Source organism: Chaetodon trifascialis, chromosome 5 (assembly GCF_039877785.1).
Source record: "Chaetodon trifascialis isolate fChaTrf1 chromosome 5, fChaTrf1.hap1, whole genome shotgun sequence".
Taxonomy (NCBI): Eukaryota; Metazoa; Chordata; class Actinopteri; order Chaetodontiformes; family Chaetodontidae; genus Chaetodon; species Chaetodon trifascialis.
In genome coordinates this window covers 1,589,129-1,613,104 of record NC_092060.1, presented here as the reverse complement: position 1 = coordinate 1,613,104, position 23,976 = coordinate 1,589,129, and the positions used below count along the sequence as shown (strand labels likewise).

The 23,976-nt window shown below is 40.9% G+C and overlaps 1 protein-coding gene across 2 annotated transcripts in view; it reads right to left on the bottom strand.

Annotated features, from left to right (window-relative positions):
• Positions 1 to 23,976, bottom strand: part of LOC139331309 (storkhead-box protein 2-like) — a 162,086-nt gene that overhangs the window by 11,582 nt on the left and 126,528 nt on the right. The gene's annotated exons all lie outside the window — the stretch shown is intronic.

Here is a 23,976-nt window from a genome sequence, read left to right as displayed (position 1 = left end):
TAGCCAAAATGATGCAACACCATGCAGACAGATGGACTGCGCACGCGCACACACACACACACACACACACACACACACACACACACACACACACACACACACACACACACACACACACACTGTTTGTCCATCACTTTTACTTTCCATGTTGTTGATAAGAAGGCCAAGCAGAGGAAAGGAGACAGAGCAGGCTGTGTCTGAAAGCTGCTGTTCTAGATTAAGGATGGCCTAATCCACATCAGCACACATTGTGATATTTATCCAAATGTGTGGTAGGAGAACAATATGAAGCTGATCTCGCTCTGCTCTCAATGTACTTGCATCGGGGCAAAATTTGCTGCAGCGGTCTTCTATTAATGATGAGACTAGTGTGAATGACAATTTGAGTTCCTGGGCCAGACTGGTTGGTATACTGAAGGTAGTTTGAGCACTGCACAGAGATTTGTTTTCTCTGCCTGTAAAACTTTAAGTGAGCACATCTGAAATGTTGCTTATAATCTGTCGTTTACCTTAAGTACAGTTGGTCAAGGTAGAAGCAGGAAGTAGCTGTAAACTGCAGGGGATATTTAAAACATAGGAAATTTACCATTCTCCTTTGTTTTCCTGATAACTTTTGACTAATCTTGTCCATTTATTTCCAGGCTTTCTGACTGTCGCAATTCTAATTAGTGATGTCACTGTGTTCCCAGATCTCAGTAATTAACTAGATGAGTATCATGTTATTATTACTAATAAATCATCGTGTACACTCCACATGTGAGTGTGGACTGAAGAGATGTCTCAGTTTATCTTACACTCTTAAGTGGTCTTTGTGTACACCAATGGTTCCCAACTGTCCATGCTTCAACTTCTCTTTTCTCAGTTTTTCCCCAGTAAATTAGGTCAATTTGCATTCTGCCTCTCAGAATCTTAGAGTGACAGAAGCTGGATGTTGTAAAGTCCAGCTGCAGTCACACTGACAGCTGCCTAATATACAACACAAAAACCGCACACTTTGCAACTCACTCACAACTCACATTACATACTGTGACCATGCTTAAGAGACTTTGGTGAAAGAAATAGACGACGCCATCAAAAGATGCTTCACTGACATGGATAACAATCTGTTTCTGTTTTGTGTGGAGCCCTGTACAAAAAACAATTTCCCCTTGGGGATCAATAAAGGAATTCTGATTCTGATTCTGATAAAGACCCACACTACTTTATTGCACCTGTACTCAATCTAAGATTGTGTGTGTGTGAGAGCTGATGAGACACTGACAGTTAGTGTCTTTGATAAAGATGATCGCCATCAGCTGGAAATCTCCTCAGCTAAAACCTGTCTTTCAAGAGTTTTCATGGTTCTTAAAAAGAGCGAAGAAGTTGAATCTGGCAAAGTTCGAAGCTGAAGATTGTGATTATACTCTGCATATGACTTCAGAAACAGTGAGGAGTTTCAGGTAGAGAGCTGAAGGGCATTTGAGCCATTCATGACCAGAGAGAGCCAGTGACAGCCAGTCAGCAGCCTCTGTAGTGGAGCCACTGCCTGCCAAAGGTGACTGTGGAGAAAGAAATGCAGGATTTACGGAGGATAACAGTGCGACAGTGATTGGGAGAACAAAGTCATGGAAGGACTAATGAGTCACCAAGGTGAGCAGAAAAAGACAACTGATTTAAATGACAGTATAGGTAACACTGCAGCTAGAGTGGCAGATTCAGTGTTGTCTGAAAAGGAAATCATGAGAGATGATTTCCAGAGGAGAAATCCAGAAAACAAATCGAACAGTGAATTAGCTACAAAAGTGTCAAAGACAAAGCTATCATTCACTTCCTCTTGGTCAGATGACAGTTTAATGAACATTAAAGTGATATAACTGGAAACACACAGGTGGATGTGGGGAGTGTTTACTCCTTCATCAGAATTCAGTCTTTTTGACAAGACACACGAGGCATGACACTAATCAAAGTTGAGTTCTTCCCAGATTTAAAGCTTTTCCTTGATTCTGTTAGACTTTTCATCAAAAACACACAACCCACTAGCCAGCCAGCCAACCCGGACTGAAGAAGAGGTTTATTGTCTCAAAAACAAGATGCAAAAAGTTAAATCTCAAATAGCAAAAGGTGGTTAAGTTATGTCTGTTTTCTTCTTTTTCTGTGTGTTCTTCTCAGCCTTGTTTAAATGCAGCTTTATCACCAGCATGCATGATCTAAAGATGGGCTCTTTAAGCATTAATGGTGCTGAGGAGCTTCTCTTTTCACTTTGGCTAAGGTTAGTAAGTTAAATGTTATTGAACACAGGACAGCTGTGAATGAGCTTGTATGGAGGAGGGAATGGTATGGGGAAGTGTTCCTTGGCTGTAAGAGCAGTGACGGTGGTTGTTTGTTTTGTTTTACTTCCTGGCTGTATCATTTCATTCCCTTATGATTGCAGATTAGTTTCACTTGACACTTGCTGGCCTTCCCTCTCTTGCGTAATTAGTCAGTGTGTTTTCCCTCTTCAAGTTGCCAGGTCTTCTGTATTTGTTTCCTGTTTGTTCATTCCCAGTATGTTGTTAGTCTGGTAATTTGTATTTCTTGTTTGTTTTGGGGATTTTGCTCCTGCAGCTTTTTGTCTGCCTATTGTGTTTGTCTGGATTCAGCTCTGATAATTAAACATTGCTCTTTGTTCTATAAACTTCCTGCCTTGGTGTTCAGCGCTTGGTGCCCTTTTTGAACTGCCGAACATAGTTGTAACAGGTACATGTTCCTGGGTGGTCACTTTAAAGATAATGCAAATGCAACTCTAGACAGAAGGGGTTTGTGGGGTTTCTTGGGCTCCAGCCCTGAATGTTGTCTCAACAGCTCCAAATCGAATCTTTTAGGTTTTTAATATAACTTCAACTTTGTGTAATTTTCCCTCATGCTCGCTGATTGGACAAGGGAATCAATGGAGCAAAGTTCTATTCATGGGAATATGTCACTATTTATAGGTCCTAACCTTTTTTATGATGGGTTGTTGTCTTGTGTGAGTCCTGTTTCATTCAGCCGTGTCATGATGCAGACATACCAACCTCAGGTGGCAGCCACAGAAACTTTATCTGAGACCCTGTGGTTCAGGTTGTGGTGCCGGCTAAACTGCGTGAGTCCATGTTGAAGTTGGCTCATGATGATGCTGGTCACTGGAGCGTCATTTAAAAAAGGATGCTGCTGCGTACATTAAAACATGTCATACATGTCAGCTTACGGGTAAGCCAAATCGGAACACCTGCTCCTTTGTTCCCAATCCCTGCCGTTAGCCAGCCTTTTGAGTACTTGATCTTTGATTGTGTGGGCCCGCTGCATCCTTCTAGATCTGGTGTGGTTTATCTCCTCACTGTCATATGTTAAGCCACTCATTATCCAGCTGTCTATCTGTTGCGCACGATAACGGCGAGATCTGTGGTATGTGCTCTGAGTCAGTTCATCTCAGTGTTTGGTATTCCAAAAATCATTCAGAGTGATCAGGGCTCAAACTTTTCCTATCATTTGTTTGCTCGAGTTTTAAAGCAATTGCATGTTAAGCACAACCGGGCGTCTGCGGACGCGCAGAGCCAGGGAGTCTTAGGACGGTTCCATCAGACACTTAAGTCGCTATTGCTTGCGTACTGCGTGCAGATGGAGAGAGACTGGGAGGAGGGTTTGCTGTGGTTGATGTTGGCTGCCAGACAGGTGTCACAGGAAAGTACCGAGTTTAGCCCAAATGATTTGGTATTTGGACATACAGTGCGCAGCCCGCTAGCACTGCTGCATGTTCAGTGGAGAGAGGTGGAGCCGCCCAAAAATCTGATTGAGTTTGTTAATGGTTTTCGTCACAGACTGTATGTGGCTGGGGAACTTGCAAAGCAGAATTTATCCACTGCGCAGGGTAAAATGAAGAAGGGTGATCGTTGTGCTGAGCGTCGGGAGTTTAGTGTTGGAGATCAGGTCCTGGCGCTGTTGCCCATTTTCTCATCACCTTTTCAAGCAAATTTTCAAACAAAAAAGTTATGAAGCAGTTGTCTGAACTGAATTACATTATATCTACTCCCGAGCACAGAAAATTAACTCAGGTGTGCCATGTCAATCTGTTGAAACTCTCTCTCTCTGGTCCTTCTGGTGCGGGGCCCCAGTCTTCAGGGCGCGTGCGGCATGTTCTGTGCGGAGGGTGTCTGCGATCCATTCCCCTCAGTCTGTGGCAGCTGAGGTTGAGGATGGGTTGCCAGATCCTGAACCTGGGGTGCTGCAGGGCCACCTGAAGAACTTGGAGTCACTAGCCAACCTGCCTGTGTTGTTGAGCCATTTGTCGGAGTCCCAACAGTCTCATCTTTCAGGAGTGATTAGATCGTTTCCTGTTTTGTTTGGTGACACCCCCACTCAGACGCACCTCATGGTTCATGACATAGATGTCGGAGACGCTCAGCCAGTCAGGCAGCGTTTCTATCGTGTGAATCCCGAGAGACGTAGATGCCTGAACACCCTAGGTTTTTACACAGACTTTCGTAAAGTTAATGCGTTAACCAAGTCCGATTCCTTTCCTCTTCCACGTATGGAAGACTGTGTCGACCAGGTAGGCCATGCCAGATTTGTCTGCAAGTTTGATCTGCTGAAGGGCTACTGGCAGGTGCCTTTATCTGAGCGTTCGTGGGAGATATTGGCATTCATATAATGGTTTGTATTCTTACAAGGTCATGCTTTTCAGATTGAGGAATGCACCAGCTACCTTCCAGAGGCTGATGACAAAAATTCTGGGTGATTTGGAGGGGTGTACAGTGTATCCTGATGACGTGGTTGTGTTTTCAGATACATGGTCCAGCCATGTGGAGCGCATCCTGTTCAGTCGGTGCCCAGGTGCATCTAACCGTCAATCTCGCAAAGTGTGAGTTTGCGAGGGCGACGGTGACATACTTGGGTTGGGTGGTTGGGCAGGGTGCCATTTGGCCGGTGGCAGAAAAGGTCCAGGCAGTGGCATGTTTCCCAGCACTGACCACCAAAAAGGAGCTGATGCATTTCCTGGGTCTGGCAGGTTACTACAGGAGCTTCTGCAGGAATTTTGCTGAGGTGGTGGCACCCCTGAATGACCTGTTATGGGCTAAGGAGACGTTTGTGTGGTTGGCCATGTGCCAGCAGGCTTTTGATCAGGTGAAGATCATGTTGTTCAATTCTCCTGTTCTTACAGCTCCACAGTTTGACCGTCCGCTCTCCCTGCAGGTGGATGCCAGCCACATTGGGGCGGGAGCAGTTCTCCTGCAGGGTGACGACTATGGTGTAGAGAAACCTGTGAGCTTCTTTTTAAAGAAGTTTAACTCCTACCAGCTAAACTACTCCACCATAGAGAAGGAAGCATTAGCCTTGGTGTGGGCCTTATCACATTTCTAGGTCTATGTGGGTTCTGGTGTTGTACCTGCAGTGGTCTACACTGACCACAACCCATTAACGTTCCTCAATTCCTTACAGTGCCCAAACCAGAGATTGATCCGGTGGTCTTTGCTTCTACAGTCATACTGGTTGGACATTCGGCACATCAGGGGCTCTGACAATGTGGTGGCAGACGCACTGTCTAGGGCCCCCTACCAGTAATGTATCTGTTCATCACTGTTATCTTGACGTCCTTGTTTTCACTTTTCCTCCTTACAGTGCTCCTAGGTACCAGGTTGCTGGGGGAGAGTGTGACAGGTGCAGTGGAGGTGACAGACAGATCTTTGGTCCATCATTCACACTACACGCAAAATATTGCTTTAGAACGTGTAAGCTTCTTTGTTTATTTGTATTTGTGTATGTAATTTGTTGTGGTTCTGAGTGGGGGGGGGGGGGGGGGGGGGAGTGATGGCCTCCTGCCTGAGCAGGGCCTGTTGTGCCTATCCAGCCAGCGTCCCTCCGCGCCACATTTTGTTTAGTTGGGTTTAGTTGTGTTGTTTAGCTGTTTCGGGTTTTGGCTTACTTAATAAATCTTAATCTTTTCTGTTTAACTGCGCGTCTCCAGTGTTTTTGTCATGGCTCATGAGCCGGGTGGTGACACTGTCTATTGACACAAATGCTAATCTTATATTTATACTTGTGTTACACACCATTAGAAAACTAAGATTCTCAAGAACATAAAGAAATTTTAGATCCAAAAATTAGCTCAGACATTAAGAAGATAAATAATGAAAAAGAAGACATAAACACACAAGAAATTCAGAAAAAATGTTCTTTACAAGGCAACGTTATTATGAAGTAGGAGGTAAATCTTTGAAGCTTTTATCTCATAGATTGCGAAAACAACAAGCTGAATACTACACAGAAGATTCCAAACCCTGAATCAGGAAAAATTGAGTCAAGCTTAGATAGAATAAAAGAAAGTTTTGAGAAGCAGTATAACTCATTATACTCCCAAACCCAAACAGACGATGACCCCCAAATTGACACTTTTTTTTTAGCTACAGTGAATCTACCCTCCATTACTGAGGAGCAAAAATCAAAAACGGGTTGCAGAAATAAGTAAAGAGGAATTATACTCAGCAATTAGGAGACTTAAACAATCTATCATTGACACATTCAGAACACTATATGAGAGACTATCTGCAAGGATAAAAATAAATGGTGATCTAACAAATTCTTTTATTCTAGAACACAGAACAAGACAAGGATGCTGTGCTTCCCCCCCTTCTCTTTGCCGTGTTTATAGAACCTTTAAGCCAATATATAAGACAAAATAAAGATATTAAAGGAATAGACATGCCAACAGGGGAGCACAAATTGGCTCTATTTGCGGATGATGTATTAATCTACTTAGTGCAGCCCACACAGTCGCTTCCCAAACTCATGAATATTCTAAATAAATATGAATCACAGTCAGGTTATAAACTTAATATACAAAAGACTCAAAGAATGATATTTAACTATGATCCACCAAAACGCATTAGAAATAGATTGAAATGAGACACAGAATCAATAAGGTATCTGGTAATCTTCCTAGAGATACATCAAAATTATATGATCTCAACTGTGGACCAATAAATGTGAAAATAAAATTAGATTTATTAATAGTAATAATAATAATAATAATAATAATAATAATAATAATAATAATAATAATAATAATGATACATTTTATTTGAAAGCGCCTTTCAGGACACCCAAGGTCGCTGTACAGAAATTATACAAACAATGATATAACATACAAGATAAAAAACAAGATACAATCAATAGGGACGGGGGACCGTGTGAAGCAGTTTATAGAGAGTAGGCAAGTCTGAATAGATGAGTTTTGAGTTTGGATTTGAAGATGGGCAGGGTGGCAGAGTTATGGAGGTCAGGTGGCAGTGAGTTCCAGAGTTGGAGAGCAGAGCGGCTGAAAGCTCTGCTCCCCATGGAGCTAAGACGGGCAGCGGGTACAGTGAGATGGAGGGAGGAGGAAGATCTGAGGGTACGGGATGGAGTGACAACGTGCAGGAGGTCGGAGAGGTAAGGAGGGACGAGGTTATGGATAGCCTTGTAGGTGTACAGAAGGATTTTGTAAGTGATTCTTTGATTTACCGGGAGCCAGTGAAGTTGCTGAAGGACAGGGGTGATGTGGTGTGATGAGGGGGTTTTGGTGATGATCCGGGCAGCAGAGTTCTGAACCAGCTGAAGTTTATGGAGGGACTTTTGAGGTAGGCCGAAGAGGAGAGAATTACAATAGTCAAGGCGGGAGGTGACAAGGCTATTGTCCATAGATTTATCAAGATGGAATGTAATTCCATTTTTGAATTTAAGTACTAGGATAGAATCCATCAGAATAAACATTTTACCAAGATTATTATATCTATTCCAGACCCTGCCAATTAACCGTTCCACCTATACAGTTTATAGAGTGGGACAGGTTGATATCAAGATTAGGGTTTGGCGGTAATCCGGTAATAAGGTATCCCGCGGTATCAAAAAATAGCAACAGTATCAGTTTCATTACCGTCATTAAAAAAAATGCTGCGTATAGGTCTATAGGGGCCTAACATAATTGTAGCATCGTCATAACAAAAATGAAGTCCACTCCGTTCAATGTATCTGGTTGAATTTTTACTTGAGACAAAGGTGAAAAAATGCTCAGGTAAAAAATGAACCTGAGCAGTTTTACAAAAGTTTTAACACAGGTATGCCCAGGCGCTCATTTAGGTGCATCTGAGCAGAGTACCGTTATCTCGTCCAAGCATATGGAGAAACTCCTCTGCTGAAAACACTTTTTCAGCCTTTTTTCTGCTTGCTATTGTTCTTATTTCTCATAAAAGGAAGAAATGCAAATAAAACAGTGAAATAACACTTGGGGCTGCTCAACAGAGTCCTCTGTGAGTGCTCTGTGAGCGGTGAAACTAACTGCGTGGTTACGCCGGTCAGCATACTGTATGATTTAGCAAAGTTTTTTTCTGCTACTCTTTGACTGCTAGCTCGCCGAATTTTCATCGCACAGTGAGGAGGCAGACATCTTCATGATCATCAGACTCTCTGCTTTCATGTGATACTGGGCTTTTGTAGTTTGCGTGAAGTGGTGAAATCAGCAGATGCCGTACCTTTGACGTGTGCTAATTTTGTGTTTTTGTTACATGCGCATACAATTTATTGGGGTATGAATTATGTTTTGTTTAGGTAGCAATGCTTGGTAGAGGCTTTTAGCTGAGTTTCTCCCCGTCATTCTGTTATGCTACAAGTTAGGATTGGTGCTTCTTAGTGTGTGCATTAACTGTTTGAACTGCGCACATGTCACGTTGCCCTGCAAAGTGATTTTTAATTAGTCACAGTAATACCGTAAACCCGGGGAAATGTGGGGAAGGTTTGATGGTATCAAAATTTGGATACCACCCAACTCTAATCCAGATACTTGTGGCAAGGGAAAAAACCTAGAATCAAGTACAAAACCCTGCATTTACAGAAGGATTGTGGTGGAATGGGCCTCCCATGTTTACAAATATATTATTCTTCAGCTTAACTAAGGCCGTTAATGTGTTTATGTACTCAGGCATATTCAAGAAGGTGGAAGGAGATTGAAAATCTATTGGCGGAAGGGACCCCACTAGAAGCAATTTTATCAGACGATGAACTACAAAAAAAAAAAAAATTGCTAACAAGGGTAACCAGTGGTTCAACTTGTCACAAAAAATATGGCAGGAAACAATAAAAATATGCAGCTTAGAAGTTCCTACAAAATTGTTAAGCTGGTGTGCCTACGACTCAAACTTTTTGCCGAATAGATCTGATGATAGATTCAAAAAATGGACCACAAAAGGTCTTACTAACTACTGTAAAATTTTGCACTGTGTGCAAAATATGTGCAATTAGGCAATGTGCAATATCCATTCAGCACTTTAAAACTTTAGCACCTAAGCACTTTAGCACTGATATCACTTTAGTATTCCAGCACTTTAACATTTAATGGTCTTTCTTGTTCTTGTTTTTTTTTTGTTTTTTTTTGTCTGTCATGAGTAACAAGGTTTTTTTGTCTGTTTATGCGAAGTACTGTACCTGTCATTCCTATTGTTATTGTACCTTACACCTTTTACTTGATAATGTATCTTTTTTTTTTTTATTTAACTCCATGTTAACACCAACCTGCCAAGGGACAAAGGATGGAAATTAGCTGCTTGCTACAATCCTATGTATTTACACGAGTGTCTATTAATATGTATTGTCCCTGGTGTTTTTCATTAAATAAATAAAATTCAAATAAATAAAATTATACAAAATTATACATTTGTCCACAAGGGGGCATTCCAAAACACTGGATACCTACAGGAAAATCATGACCTGGAAAAGAGTGATTTCTTTAGGTACCTTCAAGTTTGACACTATTTCAGTCAGAACTTGAACACAGCTCTGAAAACAGAAGAATTAGGCATCCTAAACTGTTTTTGTCAGCATCTTAATCCATAATGTGCAGTGGGATCATCTCCAGAATGTACAAAGGTATTCTTCAATGTAAATCAGATAACTCACTTTATATAAAAAAAGAAATGGGAGAAAGAGGGTAATTTTAACATCTCAGATGAAAGTTGGCAAACAGTGTGTGTAATACAATGGAATTCAACTAGTTCATCCATGTGGCGCGAATTCTACTGGAAAAATATTGTACGATTCTTTATTACTCCACAGCAAAAAGCACATTTTGGAGATGGCAGCAGTTGTTGGAGGCTCTGTGGGGAAAACAATGCCTACTGCTTCCACATATTCTGGAGTTGCCAGGTTCTTGTCCCCTACTGGCAAGAAATACATAAACATGTTAACAACATATTTGGTAGTAGTATTCCTCTCAGATGTGATACTATTTACATGGGTGATATCCAGTTAGATAGTTGGAACACTAATGACAAGAAACTTGCTTATTTTCTTCTGGCAGCAAGTAAGAAGGCTGTCACAAGGAGATGGCTAAAACCAGTCCCACTAACTGTCATTTTCCCTCGGGATCCAAAAGAAGTTTTACTTCATTTGGACCAAGTGGAGTGAGTACGCCAAACCAGTTAGATCAAATTTTAACTGACTTTATAATATGGTTGAAGAGATCCTGACACAATTAACGGATTTATGTACTAGACACAATAGAAAATGTAGGTATGGACATCAATAAGAAACGATGTGTACGTAAGTTTCTGTTTGATCTTGTTTTATGTAAGCATGTATGGGGATATGTTGATATGTGTGTGTAGGTATAAATGTAGATATACATGTATGTATGAATATGGGAGTGTGTATTCCTTACCATAGAACTCTGGAAAACCATGGAATGAAGAGCTTCCCATGTTCGATTATATATAGTTAACTATAGTTATATAGTTATAGTTAACTATGTCCTATTGTTTTTAAAAAAAGAAGAATACTTTCGAGGGGCAAAATTTGGATAACTGAAGAAGAGTTATCAGTAGTACAGTTGTATCTGTATCTGTTTTCCCCATTACAACTTCCAGAAACATATACAGATAGACACTATCTTGTTTCCACTTACTCCGTGGAGTCTCAGGTTTCAAATGACACCCCACTTGACCAATCATGATCTGCCATACGAAGCTTAGCAACCAGAGAAGCCAGTAACAGTCAACAGCGTTGAACAGGAGGGCCTCCTTGTGTTCTTCGGTGTGAAGATTGAACCAGTTGCAACCAATTTTGTGGATGACTGATGCCTCAAAATAGCCAATGAAATTCTGAACACACTGATATGCCACTCAAATCGAGGATTTCAGTTCCAACAGGGATATGAAACACAACTTGAAGTGTCAAATTTAGTAAATGGCCTCAATATAAAAATATACAGTGCTCAGCATACCCCCTTTGAAAAGTAAGATTTTAATCAATATCTCATTGAACACTGAACACAGAACAATTTCCAAAATTTTGACAAGACTGAACTTTATAGAGCATTTATTCAAACTCATAACGTGAAAGAAGGTTAATAATATAACTTAGATCTCAAAATCTTCAGTTTTACTCAAATTAGTTGACGCAAAAATGAATACACCCCACAACAAAAACTACTACATCTAGTATTTTGTATGACAGCACCAAGTCTTCTAGGTATGGAATGAACAAGTTAGTGACATACTCCAACATCTATCTTTTTCCATTCTTCAAGAATGACCTCTTTTGGAGCCTGGATGCTGGATGGAGAGTGATTCTCAACTTGTCTTCCCCATAGGTGTTTGATTGGGTTCAGAACAGCAGATATACTGGGCCACTGAATCACTTTCGCCCTGTTCTTCTTCAGAAATGCAACAGTGGCCTTAGATATGTTTTCTGGATCATTGTCATGTTGGAAAAGTGCAAGACGACCAAGTGCACGGATTGATGGTAGCATCTTCTCTTTCAATGTAGAGCAGTACATCTGTGAATTCATGATACCATCAATGAAATGCAGCTCCCCAACACAAAGGACATGACCAGTGGAGCATGCCCCCCCCTCCCCCCGTTTGCTGTTTCAAACATTGGACCAATGTATTTCAAAGTTTTTCGATATACGCATTGTGGCAGTGGGCATTTTCACCCTTTTACTTACAAAGGTTTCTATTTTTGTTAAAAACTGTCAAATGTAGCAGTGCCTATTGGTATTTCAGTGTGGTTCTGTTTTCTGATAATGTTTTAAAAAATGCTTTCAGTCTCTTTTGGACTAACGATACAAAGATGAAATCAGAATACACTTCTTTACAACAGTGGTGGGATACAGGGAAGGGACAAATAAAATAAAGGTGCTTACAGCACACTCTCAATGTCACAAAGAACATAACCAGTGGAGCTGCAAGATTCAGCAGACTCCGCAGGAGAAAGAGAACATATTAAATGCTCTCGAAAGCAAGAAGCTCCATCTAACCTGCTAGGTCTTTCTGCTCAAGGTGCTCTGGTTGACGTTTGTTTTCACAATGTTGCCAGGATGAGTGTTCCCTCTCACTTGCTCTTTGCAGTCCAACAATGCCCAGCTGCTGCAGGAGTATGCAGAGATTCGCAGATGTACAGTCACTTTCTATGAGGACCTCTGCAAGAAGAGGGAGACCAGAGGTGGTTCAGTCATTCTATGGGGGCCTACCCAAGGTTCCTGCAGAGGCCAATGTAGAATAGGACACAGATCTTCACTATTGAGCTCCATGCTGCACTACAGAGCACTGGGAGCAACAAGGCTCTATGCTCTATCCCCAACTAATTTTACACTCATTTTGACTTAAATTATGTTTGTTTGTTTGTTTGTTTGTTTGTTTGTTTGTTTATATTTACATTTTTCTGCTCTTTGGAACAATGCCTTTGTATTAAGTAAAATGTTTTTGTGCAAATAAAAAGGTTTTAAAATGTATATATATATAAAATAGCATTAAAATAATAAATCTCTACTCTCTCCCCATTCTCTCTCTCATTTGTTGTCATTCCTTCATGCCCCTGCAACCTGTTGACACTTGTGTCTCTTATTGTGGCTCTTATTGTCTGAGATTTATCTGAAGCTATAATCATCAGGCAGTGTAGTGAATGAGGAATCAGACTTGAAATTGCTATACTACTGAAAAAGTAAACACTACTGGAGGTCATGCTCAACAAGCGGGTTTCAGCTTTCACAAAAAGTGAGCAAAGTCACTACAGCTACTTAAATTATGGTTAAACATGGAGTGAGACCAATCACACACTTGTTTCATCATCACAAAGACTGCAGCATTTCATAATTGCACACTCAAAAATCTGCCATTTGTCTTCCCTTCATTGGATTTGAACAAAACTTGCTGACGCAGTCAGGATTGCTGAGGCATCTTGAGTTATGAGTGTGATATGCCACAAACACTTACACCAATGCACTGTAAGAAGTGATTTTAGAGAGTGGTAAATATAATCTATGCAAACCGTATAAAACCGTATGTAGCCAGCCAAGGGATTCTTAAGTAATTTTACACATACTACCCATTCGTTAACAGTAACAACTGTTACATGGAAAAATAGGGTAAAATATCCACCTTATTCCTAGCCCCCATGATGCCTTGCGTGAATTATGGGCACGACGCGAACCCGAACCGGCGTTTGTTTACATGCTAATAGCGGTGCTAATGCTTTTTCTTTGAGCGTTATGGACATAAAATATGTGGGAACACCACCTTTCACAGATCAAACGGGACGATATAATCATACCTCTGCCTACTGCTATTGAGGGATGGGAGGACGACTTGAAAAAGTGGCCACAAATAACTTACACCAACATATTTAGCTACTTCATTCATTCGGTTGCTTCAGACAGTGAAGCAATGAAAAATCTGAAAAGCTCTGAGGCATATCAGTATCTGCATAGTAATAAGGTCGGTCACGTTTTGTTAAGAGAGGTGGGACACAATCTCATCTACCTTAAAGCAGACGTGGAGCCCAGCCAAAGCCTTAAAGCCCCACATCACCGAGCCTGGGTTTTAGTTTCAACGTCAGGTGAAATACAAACAGCAGGGTGTTCATGTGTTGCAGGACAAGGCAGATCTTGCAGCCACGCTGTTGCAATACTGTGGAAGGTAAATGTTGATTGTTCTGGTAGTTTTAATAATCATTGTCACAGGGCTGGCAACTTTTGCTTCATATGTGGACTTATTTTCAATTTAGGTTGAGAATGCAGTCAGACAGGGAAAGACAGGGACATCATGCACTGATGTGCAGAGAAAGTGGAATGCAGGCACAAGAAAGAATGTTGAGTGGAAAAGAGTGAAGCATATAAACTTTCAGCATCACAAAGCAGGCCACATTCATGAGGGCTCATCAACATCAACATCAACATCAGATCCCACAAGTGTGTCATCAGCAGAGGGCACCCCCAAACTTTTTAAGGATCACAAAGAATTTAAAGCTTATGTTAGCTCCTCTGTGATGGCCCCACTATTTCAGCTGCAGACCAACAGTCTCCTTGCCAGATGCTACAGAGTCGATGTAGAGAATGAGTCTTCTCAGAGCCTATGTGATCTACAGATGCCCCATACAGAGCACAGCACAATGCTGACCTGCAATAAGTGTCGTACTTTTTATGAGACCTATGTTCAACTAAGCCCAGCTCAGATGGAGAAGTTGAATGAAGAGACCCAGGTACAGAGTGCATCACAACTGTGGCATAATGCAAGGAAGCTGCGACTGACTGCGAGCACAGCAAAAAGAGTACCCAAACGGAGCACTACTAACCCAAAAAAAATTTTACGTGAACACTTGCACCCCACCTTCAAGGGCAACACCGCAACACATTATGGAAAATAAAATGAGCACAAAGCCATACAGATCATGGAGGCTCAAGGGCACACTGTGGAGTGGAGAGCCCTGGTGGTGTGTCCTGACCGTCCTTGGTTTGGAGCAAGCCCAGATGGAATTTTGAACTCGACACAGCTCCTGGAGATCAAGTGTCTCAGCCAGCCAAATGGTGACATCAGGTGCTTAGAAGATGGGAAGTATCTCATTCATCCCAATGGTCAGAGTGGATACTACCTCCAGGTGGGTAAATATTGTTACTTAAAATCTATCAACTAATGTGACAGGTGAGAAACTTTATTAAAACAAGCTGTAAGCCATATTTTACATTTATTGTTCCAGGTCCAGCTGACAATGATGTGCCTGGGGCTGCAGAGCTGCAAGCTGGTGATCTGGACACCAACTGAGCACCTGGAGCTCGACATGCCATTTGACAAAGACTTCACAGAAAAACACATGGAACACCTGCAGAATTTTTACTTCGTACACATGCTTCCAAAATTAGTCGATGAATTTGTTGCCAAGAAGATTCTGCTCTGCCCCAAATACCTGAATCTGTAGAAAATATTTAAAGCAAATAACAGGTGTTATGAACACCAGTACTATAGGTAGAAAAAAGTACATCAGACTTCAATTTTGTTTTCAGTTTTATTAAAGGGACAATAATCAAAACATTTTTTAAAAAACAAAAACAAATTACAAGTGTTCTACTTCAATAATAGCTTGCATTTTCTAAGTTAGTGCAGCTCTAAAAACTATACAGCACTTTACCTGTTGAGATACTGCAAGTGTAGCTGTACTTCAAATGTTTTCAGAAAATGTTAAATGAATGAAATGTGTAAATATGTTGAAGTGCAATATTAAATGTCTCACTCTCACTAAAATAACATATTTCATAACCAATTAGCTAGCATTAAGCAACAGCTAACATTAGCATCCAAACACTCTCTAGCTACACACAGCGTGAGTGCTTGTAACTTTTGTGTTGGATGTTATTTGTATGAAACATTGCACAGAAATGACTTTTCTTTTTTCTTTTCACTTGAAATAAGCTCGGCTCTTAAATTTACTAAACCAGCACAGATCTTGAGAATTTTGTCAATTTTGGGCACCAAGTTAATTGGCACTGTTTGAGAAAGAATCTTGTACACCTTCAGACACCTTATTGCCCGCTCAACATGAATGCGGGCATGAGCAATGCGGCGTGTAAGAGTGACCTCCTCGCCGGTCAGCTGGCATCCTTTGCGTGTGAATGCTGGAATGATTAGATTCACCCTACGCTCCTCCAGCAAGTCCCGAACTGTAAAACCACGGTCACCCATCACCTCATCTCCAGCACATAAATAGTCCAGAAACCCTGAGTTCTGCGTTACGAATCTGTCACTGCATTTGCCACCATAAGCATCCGAAATAAACATGATCACTCCAGAGGGAGAAACGGCCACTAAATATTTCACTGTGTTGTTGGCATAATAGTGACTATACGATTCACTTCGAGAGTCCAAGTTTTTAGCTTTCTGTAAATCTGTCTCTGTGCAGTCAATTATGCAGGTTGTGTTCGAAAAGTGTTCTTTAAAAGCTTCTGGCAATGTTGCTTTGATTGTTTCACGAGGCAGCCACACAATAAGGTCCTTGGTGTGTTCACATATTATGTCTATCCACATTCCAACAGTCTTGCTGACCTGACTCTGTGATATTTTAAACCGCTGTGCTAAATCAGCCATGACAAAATTCTGTCTTAATTTCATCAAAGTCATTAGGATTTGGTCCACAACAGGCATTGATGATGAAGCAGGAGCAAATGGTTGTAAGCAGGATACAAGTGTGTGAAACTCAAGGAGTGGAATCCCTGTATACAAGAGGGAATCTGCATCACTCTGCAAAATACCGTCTGCAACAGGGCATGGCAATGCTGGAGATGGTGTACTCATTTCACACGTGATAGTGGGCCCTTTTGAATAGGTGTGGTCCTCCGTCCCTGGGTCTGTCCACTGTGTTTGGGCATCACAGTATGGCTTTGGTGCTGAGCAAAGCTCCTCACTCTGATCCATCTCGTCAAGTTCATCTGAGGGTAGCAATATAGTACACAATTATTAAGGTATGATACATTAGGGGTTTGCCTACCATTATAACACTTACTACATTACCGGACAAACACTACAATGCTGCGTCCTCCATACACCTGAAATCATACCTGATGTTCTCATGACACTGCTGTCAATCCGTTTGAGGACCCGGCGTCTCTTCTCCTGTGGTTTGTCGTAGCCCAGCCACAAAGTAGGATGCGGGTATTCCTCCGTTGGTTTTTTGTTAACAAAGTGAAATGAACACACATACAGTGTTTTGGGTGGTCTCTTTAAGTTCAAATTTTTCAGCCACAGTCTTTTTGATTCCTCATCTGTAGGTAGGCAATGAAAGCTGTACCGCTTGTCACATGAACATTCTCGTTTTGTTTGGTGTACATGCTCAACACACTGTTGCTGAAGCCACAGATTTAGCTTCGTCTGGTTGTTAGTACAGCGACGAACAGCGCAACAAGTACCCGAGCTCCGCAAGGACATTTTACTAAACAATATGGTGGTGTCTGTCAGACAACAAAATTAACACATTAGCAACAACAAATTTCAAATAAACCGCTGTCCGCGCTCAGCTACCATGGTTAGCGAATGGCTTACTGCTACTTCCGGTGTCCCACAGGAAGTTACGCCCATAATCATTTCTACAGTTGCGCCCCCAGGAATAAGGTGGATACCCCAAAGCCGAGTCCAGCCGAGTGTACTCCAAATTGCGCATGCGTCAGACCGCGTGTTTGAGCGAGCGGGAATAGGAAATCTTGGACTGCCATCTTCCTCATGCTCCGGCTGCCATCGAACTGCAGACGTGAATGTAAGCTATTTACACAGGGCTATTGCTGTGTATAGTGCGAATGCAAATGGTAATTTATGAAATGGTGAAAAACTCCACTTCACTTCAGCGTGAGTCTGTGTTATGTGCCATTACTTGAAACGAAAGTTTGAATTTGTCCCTGGCGGCACTATGGCTGTTTTACTGTCCGGACAAATCGCTGCACGGAGAAACAAACATAACTGATCCCAATATAAAACGTAGAACTGCCAGTAAGTAAGGTTTGCAATGAAATGTGTTCACGGTGTGGTATTTACACGATTAGTCAGCATGCATGACTGTGTGACTGCTGGTTTTAAGGTTAGGAACTAGTTAGTTGGCTTTTTCTAATGTTACTGAATGGGCGGAGGTTTGAATAGGCAACACACAGACTGTAAAAGGGATAGTTCAGCTTTTTGGTTGTATGGTAAGGTATAAATGGCCATTAAGTATAATATGTGCAGTAGAAAAGTCTCTCTACCACTGAGAGACATCGGAGCGCATCACACTGCACCAAGACGCACTGTTGTCACTGTTGTCAATGAGGGACAATTAATCAGTGTATTTTCGCCGCCCACAAGAAGTTCCGTGTCAAAATGATACACCAGATCAATAGTAGGCTACGATATAAAGCAAAAATTTACAATGCATCAGCTGGTTGGACAAAACAACATGTCGCCAACATCTGAAATGCCTCACACGTGTATTTGTTTACCTGTTAGCTCCATTAGCATGGCTGCTAGAGTTGGTCTCTGCAGCGGTCCGTTCATAAACAAAATGATCCGTGCTACAAATTACCTGCATACTAGTGTACTGCGCAGGCATGTCTCTGTTGTTAAAGTTTAGCTTTACTTCTCAGAGTTTCATTTTTACAATTAGAACTCTATGGACTCATGTAAATAGAGACGTTCTATATGTAAACATGACGTACCGCACATCTTTTCCGGTCAGTCATGATGGAAACATGACGCTCATCCAGCGGTGATGGGTTTGGACCAGAGTGAAAACAAACATGCTGTAAAATGAACAAAGTATCACTGTTTCCCACAAGTATGTGTGAAAACACCCACTGTGGCTGCACTTAAGTTTTTAAAGGAATTATGGAGTCAAATAAAATATTTTAGAATTTATTTGATTTTATATTGGGTATTGGGTAAATGTTTTCATAATTTTGTAATTTATTCTATGAAGCATGAATATTAATTTATGCAATTCCAATGCCTTTATTTTAGTGAGGTAAGTACACAGTCTGTTATTTCTGTATAACAGACCCTTGTCAAGTATAACAGACAGACCGCTCTGATCAGAGGAGCACAGAGAAACTATGCAGGATATTTATCTTATGTTTAATTTTATACCTTCGTTAAAGAGCTACAGACTTATTGTGATGTTAGATAAATGACCTTTAGCTTGTTAATTGTAACAGGGAGAGTGGAGGCTTGATTCCATATCATGGCTTAAAACCAAAACTGCATGATCAGAGCCTTGGACCCGGTGTCACAGCTCTCGTCTCTGCGGCACCACACTGAACTATACATAATCCCTTATATATTTGTCTTCCCAGGTACATGTCTGATCATTTCTCTTGTGCAATATATTTTTTGTTCTTATTTCTGTTGCAGGCAGACTGTGTATGTGGACTCTCACTATTTGCCCCAAGATATGTTTTATTGTCCAGAAACAACATTTGAAGCTGTTAGCTTTGTGTTATAAAACAGGTTCATTACTTGAAATGTTGTGTGAAGCTGTTGTATTGCACTTTAATCCGTTTTTTGTTTTTTTTGTAATGATTTTATGGATTACCAACATTGAGATGATAACCATCTGAAAGTCTTTTTTGGGGGGGGGGGGGAATCTTACCTTATCTGATTAAGTAATGGTTACTAACTGATATTAATTAACTTTTATTAGTAATTATCAGGTATTACCTACTAGCAATTAAGAGATAATTTTACCCAATTTTATTCAGTAAGTAGCTGTTGAATATATACATAAATGTAAGGTAAATTTATTTAAGTATTTCATAGCTTTTTGTTTCAGTTATTTTATACTCAAATATGGAATTAAATCTACCCAAAAAAAGCCGATGCAAATTGTTACCTCAGATTTATTGGGTAAATTCTATAGGTCACTTATCACAGTGTGGCAGTTCAGATTTCAAAGCATGCAAACCAACATTTGTGAAATTCTGTCCACTGGGTTTTGACGCACGTTGTTCCCAAAGGGTTAGGGACTGAGGACTGCAAAAACTGTTGACAAGTTATGGCCATTTTCCTGCTAGGCCCAGCCCCTTGCACAATTTTTTGGCTGACGTTGGCCATGGTTTTTAACAGATGTTGCTCATACATAATAGAAATGTGTATCTCAGTCCTGCAATGTTGCATTCCCATTTTGGTATTATGATACAATCAAGAAACAGAAAGTAGTTGTCACATTGCAATTTTGCAGTTTATGCTAATTGATTAAAAAACAAAACGAAACAAAACAAAACATCATGACCAACTTTTGTGGTCCAAGAGGCTTTTTATAGAGCAAATTGATCTTGATTGGATTTTTTGGGCCTTAATCACTACCATCTGACCAGTTAGGCTCCTTTTTCTTGGGAAGCACTTGCACAACATTTCCAGTTACGGTGTTAAGGTTAATTTTTCTGGCTCATTCCAAATCATGGCAATTTCAGCCACTGTGGTAGGCAAATAATAATAATAATAATAATAATAATAATAATAATAATAATAATAATAATAAACCAACATGAACACAAGATGTTTTGTCTCTTTGACACTTAAACCTTAATAAACCAACACAAACACAATATAGTGTTTTAATTTTGTATTCACTATTTAGTGAATACACACACAGACATATGCTATATTCAGTTTAACAAACAAGAGCTAAACTTTAATGTAATAATTTGACTGAGCTCTGAGGATGTTGGAAAATCGTCTGTCGGTTGTGACATCCGCGTGACAAGAATGTAATTGCAGTCTTTTCAGCAGCTAGGATCATGTATCCTTCAGCTCTGGCATTTTTAAATCACAAATCCCTTGCACAAAGCAGGTGGCAACACCATCCAGCTTCTTCATTAAAAGAGGGCAGGTGGAATGAAAAATAGGTTACGTCTAGTAATTAACATAACAGACAAGAGAAAACACATGAATGCTGGTACATATTGAACAAAAATGAAAAGGGAATCTTTCTATAATTAAACAACCAGCACTTAATGACTTGTGTCATCAGAATTATTTTCCCAGCTGCATGGAGGAAAAAGGCAATAAACTGAACATAAAAAAGGGAAACTATTAAGACAATAATTTCCATGGATAAACTAATTATTTATATAATGAAAGGTAATTTTCTTTTATATGAATTTATTCTGGTACAATTAGCTGCAACTGAAAGTGTGCATAAGGCTATGTCAACCATCTGACAGAGCTTCATAAGGCAATGCTTTCCTGTAACAACAAAGCCAGGTGACCTTAAGTTACTGGAGATAATGTTAAGTCTGGCTTTGCTACAGATGGAGCGGCCTCGAAATTCCCCTCCAGGCCAGAGGCCATCCAGCTCCCAGCCGGCTCCCAGCCAGCAGCCAGCCAGCTACCAGTCCCCCCCTCCTCTTAGGGGTGTGCCCAGAATCCACTATAAACACGCCTCTTCATTCAATTGCAGGGTGTCACCAGGAGATGGCGTGTCCCTCACAGGAACACATCTCAAGGGCAAAGATTTTTACTCCACTACATTCATCTGCTTTAGTAGGCTTATTTGTAGTTAGGCAGTCACAGTTACTCAACTATTTTACGTTGATTATTTAGATCAACTTAGAAAAATATTTCTCGCACAAAATCTTAAAAAAGTCTTAAATGTGTGTTTCCATCAGCCTGTTTTAATGCATATTTTCGATTTGCAAACAGAAAATTCCTAAGTTTTTCTCTTACAATATACTGTATGAATGTTTTTGTGATTGTTGCGATCAAAAAAAACAAATTCATGTAAAAAAGTTGTATATAATCACTTCCTATATGACAATAACCATACTTCACATTACAGAAACAGTCGAAAAGATTCAGTTCCCATCTTTAAAAAAAAACAAACAGTTTTAACTTGAGAATGAGAAGCATCAGCTCAAAATTACGAAATCATGTGGCGGAGATTTGGCGCAGTTGGTAGAGCCTCCGCCCTATGTATGAAGCTCTCTGCAGCGGCTACGGGTTCGATTCCGTCATTCAGCCCTTTGCTGCATGTTATCTTCTTCGAAAAAAAAAAAAAGTTACAAAATCATTCCTGAGTCATAAAAGTGATGTAGCTTTACAAAACAGCCTGTGACTCCAAGAATAAACAGGCTCCATCTGTTTACATAGAGTTTGCTTTTGATAATTATCAACAAAAATGATGACCTAATTTTACTTTACATGTGCTGGAACAGAGACAGAGCAGCAGGAGCAGAGCGCGTCATCTGGAGATTCCAGGGCTCGCCTATGTTTTCCGCAACAGGCGCGCGGCTCTCGGCAAAAATAGACCAGGAAGCGGCCAGTAGACAGTCATATTAGTATTGGTTGAATATGCGCTAATTTTTGCGATCGCAAGATTTCCTGGTCGGACTGATAATATACATTTTGATGCATGAGGGAGGTGGGAAAGTTGGCTTATCCATAAATGTAATTAAGTGTAATGGAAACATTTAGTGAAGTCTATAAAGTAGCCAGCGACACAATATTAATATCTGTGGCACAAATTGATTTTTAATTACTGGGGGTACGCACTCCCCTCAGCCCTCCACCTATTTTACTGGCCATAGCGAGTCTGTGGGACAGTGGGGGCTGGGAGCCTGTTTGGCTGGCGACCATTCATTGAGTTAGAACAAAGGATACACTGTAATGCAAATAATGACTTTTCAGCCAACAACGCGGCTGGCTCGACACTACACATGCCTGACAGAGTGACAGACAGGAGAACATCATGACGCCCGTGGTGATGATGCGCGATGTGTAAGTGAAACTACAGGTTTACTCAGCTCTGAAATGTGCCGGGAGTTAATCGCTTCAAATGCACAAATGCAGTGAAGTTCACAAACCACCAACAGTTTATAGAATAGGATGGACTGTCTATCAGTGGCCATTAGAGCAGCTCTCTAATAATTAAAATAGATGTCACACTGTGCGGAAGAGCTTAATAAGTTAACGAGATTTGGCCACGACAGCTGAAACAAAGAAACAATTGGATTTATACTTTATCCAAAATCGGGGTGCAATATTGCATGCCACGGATTAGATAGATACAGAAATCATCATCTGAGAAATACTCATGATACTGATTTCACTGTTTATTGGCCGTTTTCATGTGTGTGTGTTAACTGATTGGCCAATAAAAACAAGTAGATTGGCCCATCTACATCGACCCATTGGCCCTTCATGCCCCACAACATTGTTTTTTTCATGGGTCTGATTGGCCCATTAGGATTATTCATGATTGAATGTAGGTGTCGTGCGGGGGATGAGGCTCGCTGGCTGCGGAGGGAGAGTTGATGTTGTAGTAAGAACCTGTCTGCCTGGTCTAACATGATGAAGTCATGTTGAACATTTCCGTTTCCCAAAAAAACATTTATTTGAGGTGCAGCGACACAATATTAATATCAAACACGCGTGCACAACGCCTGACGTAAAAAATGCATTCTTGGTGTGCTTCTGAGCACTATGTTTACCCGCGACTATAACTTTTTTTAATAGTTACTGTTTATATTCATCGCGTGAACAGTCTGAAAAAAGAGACAGAGACACAGAGAGGAGGACACAGACAGTCACACAGACAGAGTGACGAAAAAGATCAGTGATAATCAACTACAGTATATTAAGCCTATGATGTTAAACATCGCAGTGCGCAGTGTGCGCCGTCTGCGGCGCTCCGCAGCCGCCTGTGAAGGCGAACGAAATCTGGAACCTTTCAGCTCAATGACATGACTTGAAAGCACCAAGTGACTTGTTTTAATGAATTTCGTTAGATTAAAATATGTAGAACTGTAAAATATCACTTCCATGAGGCTGTTCAGTCAGACATTAACAGATCACAGGCTGAAATTGGCTTTTCATCCTCCTGTCCCTCCCTCTTCAGCGCACTGTAAATGATTTCTGTCCAGTAATATACAGTACACACACATACAGGACTCTGCGTATTGCTGGTCACCGCATCAAATAGCGACCCGCAAATCTAAAATGCGCTACAAACAGGAAACCCACCGACTGAAAAGCAGAGTGGCTCCGCGAATTAGGCAGAGTATTAAACATTTAACTGTTTAGCAGTTCAGAATGCTAGAAAAACGCGACGCACAACTTCTGTTATTCACGATTAATTTTCTGGGCACAAATCACTCGGCACACGGAGATGCGCTGGGAGCCTCTCCAAAGGTGGAGAGAGATGTGGAGGAAAAGGCAGGATGGGCAGATGAGCAGA